The sequence below is a fragment of the Diadema antillarum genome, unplaced genomic scaffold (genome assembly GCF_040938485.1).
Source record: "Diadema antillarum isolate AM-2024a unplaced genomic scaffold, OU_Dant_1.0 seq00000233_RagTag, whole genome shotgun sequence".
NCBI classification, from domain to species: domain Eukaryota; kingdom Metazoa; phylum Echinodermata; class Echinoidea; order Diadematoida; family Diadematidae; genus Diadema; species Diadema antillarum.
Window position 1 is genome coordinate 362,566 of NW_027271282.1, and position 6,339 is coordinate 368,904.

The following is a 6,339-nucleotide window of genomic DNA, read 5'->3' on the forward strand; positions in this document are numbered from 1 at the left end:
CTTCGACTCTATTGAGAAAGTTTGCGGGGGGGGGGGGGGGGGGAATCGGAGGCTCACGCTTGTGGTTAAAAAATATACACACACGCGCACCCGCACACTCACACGTGCATTCACACATGGTACACACATAAGAACACCGATGACTTTCCGGAGGTTCAGCTCCGAGATTCTTCTCTGTCCTCGCAGGTCCAGGTATGTATACAGGGGAGACTCAGTCTAGTTGTTACAAATTTTACATTTTGATATCTATTAAGCAAACAAGCAGATATATTTATTTCATTTTCTTGGTGAGAATAACTTATACTCACTATCATTTGGAAACAGTAAAAACTTTGTCAGTCATTAAGCAAACATGATTAGTGTTATACTACATGGAATTAATAAACATAACATTTTGTAACATCTTGCCGAATTATATATATAACAAACATGAAATTTTGTGACATCTTTGCCCTGATAAGTTGGAGTAAGTTGCAACAGCACATGGGGTATTTTGTTACATATTCTAAAGGCCTATTTAGAAAGTAGCCTATGCATAAATCGTGTAGAAGCAGATCTGACATGATTATACGTGTAGATGAATGTGTACCTGTGTGTGCATGTTTGTGCATGCGTAATAGGCCCTACTATGTATGTGTGCGTGTGTGTTCGTGTGTGTGTGAATATGTGCGTCTGTGTGGCTGTCTGTCAGTGTATTTCTATTAAATCAGGGTAAAATTTTCTCTGATGGGATGATACTACTTTAAATATAGATGGATATGACGTACATTCACATTAACAACATTAATCATGAATAAACGGGATAGGTCAGGTTTACTGGACACGTATTCAGTACGGTACAATGCAAGCTTACTTCTCATCAAAACAAAGGAAATCAAGTACCGAACAGCAATGCAACTAGGTAAATCATGCAACTTAACATTTTTTTTTTTTAGCTAAACAATGCTCACATGCAAGTCACTGATGTATAACTGGCTTAAGAGTGTAGCTTTTTAACATTTGAATATTATGCTTGAAAACCACATGACATTGTAAATCAGACTTTCCTGTATAAGTATAACAGAAGTATAGCACTGAAAATTCTTTGAGGTATTAATTATAAAAGTTGTTGCACCTCAATATAATGTTCAACAGATGGGGCAAGTTATTACAGTGTAACAACTTGACCCGATACACAATAACTTAAACAAGTGTGCCCAATAAACGCTCAAACATCAGACGCGAATACATGTACAACCAAAAGACACCCAAGACACACTTCATACCCACATACCCATCATTATCTCGAGATCTAATGGTTTTGATGAAATAAAGGAATATCGAATATTTTGAAATTTTACTTAGAGAGATGAAAAAGCATTTGGTTTTTTTTTTCACCTAACTTCTTCATAGAATGTTCAAGTGTGATCAAATTTCACACGCTGAGATCGTTGGATAACTAATCACGCGCGCAACAACTAGACCCGATCTCATCACGACGGCACTCATGGCAAGCAGCAAAGTATACAATTACTCTAGAAGGAAACGAACACAATGCCTGATCCTAGTCTACTAATATCAGTTAACCGCCGCAAGGATTACGGTCAATTAGTTTATAAGCTGTTTGGAGAAGAAAGTCTTCGAATTTCACAGTGAAGAAATCATGGTTATGGGTACAGAGCTGCAAATGCAAAACTCGATAGATATTAACCCCTTTCATCCCAATTCTGAAATCCTCATAGACTTAATACATGTTCATACACAGCTCACCAGGTTCCCGAAGTGAACATGTTAAATTAATCTGAATTTAAATTGAAAGTATAACACTCCGAAACCCAACAGGGCAGTGGAAGGAATTACATGTACAATGGAGAAACAATCAATCTATTATGTAATTACATCTATCGAGTTTGCTATAGCTATTATACGATATCCTTCCAAGTTTAAGAAAAAGTTGTAGTTTAACAGGAACTTAAGAAAGCATTAAACTTCTCATTTTAACATACACACACACACAAACACAAACTTTTTTCCAAATAATATTTATTCACTTCTATTCAGGTGATACCAGAAACATCAATTCACTTTGGTATCATACTGTACAACATAACAGAGTAATTCCTTAATGAAGGTAACAATTAATATATAAATTTCAATATAACAAATAAAATACCGATAGTATAGCAATTACCCAAAAAAGAGTATACATCATAGAATAAAACACATTCCCATAAATTCTCCCAAGCTATACCCTTCCTAACCATATACCACTGCAAACTACCTAAACACATGAAAATCCTTTCTATATCACCATTTCCCCATCCCTTTGAAATCCAAGACAGACATCTGTCCTTCTTCCCGTCTCCCTTAGATCTCAGTCAAAAGAAAAGAAGAAGAAGAAGAAGAAAAAAAAAAAAGAAAGAGAAAAACACCCTACCCCAGCCCATATATGATTACCTATGGATCCTTGTTCATTTCGCCCATACCCATTACTATAGGTTTTCCCGGTCAATTTCATACTTATGTCACTCAAATTCATTAATGTGCATTCAAATTCACGCAGCGCACGCACGCAAAAATATTCAGGCATTTAAATTCAGAATCCGAGCGATCAATTTCATTTATGAGCGTTCTATTTCGTTTTCGTGAAATCAAATTCACGATTGGGCATTCATTTTCAAAATGCGAGCACCGACTTTCCTACTCGTGCATTCAAATTCATGCGATAGTCACGTGATAGTCCCAAATCAGCTTGTTTGGAGCGTTCAAATTCATTTTTAGGCGATCAAGTTCCTATATACTTCGTGCAATCAATTTAACGAGGAAAATGGAGTAGACTTTTAAGAAAGGAAAAAGGGCCAACACAACCAATGAATGCTTGCATATAGTGTAATTAGGATTTTTTTACATGTTCTACATTGTTCTCTGTTCATGTATTCTTTGTTTTTTATCTCAATAAATTTCAAATTGCAATGTCCAATCAGCAGTGCATAAAAACAATACAACGACTAGTAATCATATTCCTTGATGATACTGCATGCTGACAACGCCCAAACACCAACCACATAATGACAAATCATCAATTTAAGACAAACTGACACACAATGATCTCACATAGTCCCGCAAAAGTACATCAATAAGACAGCAATACACAAACACCACGTATAAAATGTTCATGTATCAGTTGCAATATAGTCGAAATTGTGCTTTTTTTTCCTCGAAAGTGTCAACCAACTCTCCGTATTATGCTCGTCTGTAGGCCTATACAGTGCCTAATTTTTGTTTGTTTGTTTCATTTTCTATCAAAGAAGATGGCTGGATAACCCATATTCAGCTGCAAAAGCTGATCTTCCATATGGGGTCCAGTTAGATGTTCTGCTCTTTGCGATGAATAAATGAAGTGGGATCTTTTACGTGTGTGAGTTGTGACTCTCTTACACGTATGGGACCTCCATTTTATGTCCAATCCAAGGGACATGTGCCTGTATATTCCTATTTGCTAAGCGCGAGTTCAAAATTGTCAATTAACAGGTGGACCTCTACTGCAAAATAAATAATCATCATAAATCCCAATATATTCAAAGAAAAATGAGAAACACATGCATACACGGCCCCAAACTAACTAAATTCAGGACTTCTTTTAAATTGAATGCAGTTATTTGGAACATGGTTGGCTATTCACGAATTTGAATGACCGACGAGATTCCGTCGCCAGCTTGACATGAATTTGAATGCTCATTGATGAAATGCGTGCTCCTCTCTTAAATTTGAATGCTCCGATAGTGAATTTGAATGTTCCGATAGTGAATTTGAATGCTCCGATAGTGAATTTGAATGCTCGGATAGTGAATTCGAATGACCGGATTTTGAATTTGATTGCTGATTCAGTGCTGCGAGCGTGGAATGCGTGAAATCGAATGCTCGGAATAGGAACTTGAATGACAAAAGTATGAAATTGACCGGGAAAACCTATATTTTACTACCTATTTTGCTACATAAACACATCCACTCATAAAATACTCAGTTACACACTAAAAAAAAAAACCCAAAAAACAAAACAAAACAAAAAAGAAACAAAACAAAACAAAACAAAACAAAACCAATCCAGAATGATACACTGCATTTTACACAATCCACTTATAGAACTACGTACACTGCAAAAAGTCCGGTGTTAAATATGAAACACCGAGTGGGTGTTAAATTTCTGGTGCTCATTCATGGTGTATAGATTAACACCTCCGGGTGTCATTTCAAAATTTGAAATTGTTTTTTGAATAGTTTCTTAGCTACTGTACTTCTTGTTAATTTTGAACTTCAACAAGGCGATAAAGAATTTTCTGATGAAGTACTTGATTTTTGAAAAAATGTGTAAACACATTTACATCACAGTAACACCAGTTGGTGTGGTCTCCTATTGAAGCTGGACGGGTGTTGTACCATTGAAATTAACACCACAATATCAAATCAACACCATGTGGTGTCATTATTGAATTTACTCTAGCGCAGTGTCAAAAATATCACCAGCCACAGTGTCAAATCAACACCACGAAGTACCAGGTGAACACATTTTAACACAGTCACAACACATTTCTACACCTGTGGGTGTAGTCCTCTATTGAAACTTGATCGGTGTTAGATTTAACACCCATGGTGATAAATCTAACACCGATGTTTTTACAGTGTACGAGCTAAACTTTCGAGAGGAGATATCAGGCATAATTGGCGTTGTTATATAATGAGAAAGGGGAATATATTCTTTAATTCTGCAATTGATGATTTTCTTAAATTGTAACCTTGCCTTATACATCATAAATTTAATTATTAAAAAACAACCTGTATTGCACCATTCTACTCCATGAGAATTCCTTCTATACTCGCGTGTATATCTTGCCAATCTGCATTGTGGTTGTTTATATTGCTATCTCAAAATACTCAACCATAATTATATCCTGCCAAAATTCTTTAATTTTAACGCAGTTCCAATTTAAAGAATACACTCACAAAACAAACACACACCCTATATAAAACACTCCTGCAGCCGTTCAGTGGGTCGGTCTTCTCTCTTCAAGCAAAATTAATGCAGATATGTCTGTGTTGAACAACAACACCGAAATGGCTTTTGCATTACAATAAAGAGTATGACAAAACCATTATACTTGATTCATACAAAGTACTCATCTAGCAAAACTTAAACAACATTGTCTTTTTCATTGTCTTCAGTCTTTGACATAATTTTGACACAAAATGCATGAATATAAGAACTCTCAGTAACCATTAAAACCCTGAATTCATGTACCATGTATTTCAACAGATTTAAGCCCAAGATGTTCTTATCATTGTATACAACGCTGAAAATCAAAACGTGTTCAAATCAGAAAAAAAATATTAATATTACAAATCAGCTCATTAATTCATTCTTCATATAGAATACTAACAACTCCAAGAGATGCAACATGAGAGCTCTCATATAAACGTAAACATACATGTACAAGTTTACTTAAAAATCCACAATTTTATATCATATATACCTTTATTAACCAAGCCTTTACAACTCCATAATAACCCATTCTCATCAGGAATTTTACGGATGCCTATTAGAACGAAAGAGAAGTCAAATTTCCCTTTTCCTAGCAGTCTATGAAATCCCCACGGACTTTGTACATTAGCAGGTTCCTGGTTGATATTGTGTTAAATCACATAATAATAAAGAAATCGTTTCTGGTGTGTGAAATAAACTTTCAATTTAATATCGGATTTTACTTTCACAAAATAAAGCAAATAACTACTGTTATTGGTAGTAGATAATAACCCATCAATTACATTAGCAAATGTAGCAACGTAATACAGTGCAACCCCGTTATAACGAAGTCCTCGGGACCGGCAGTTTTCTTTCGTTATTTCGAAATTAATTTCGCTATACTGTGACAATTTTATTAATACAGTGTATGATGAAAACAAGCAAACTATGCGTATTTTTGTATCTTTTTTGTTAAATGCCAATCATACGCTGACTGACGACTCAATACAGGAGATTTAATTACAAATCAAATAAAAACCCTGCTTCAAAAAACAGAAATTCATTCACATCAAAGCACAATGTGCATACACCCATAAAAAGAATATTAATTACTTCAGATCGATACACATGTGCGATATGCATGACAATATAAGTACAAGGACGGAAATGTGAATCCACTGCAAGTAGGCCCTACCATTGCTAATATTAGCGTAATCAAATCTATTCCCCGATTTCAGTTTCATATCGTATTCAAGACTGGTCTTGAATCACACCACCGAATATGTTTGATTTAATGTAGGCCTACTTTCTGTACAATTCTTCACAAAACTGCGCCTACATAT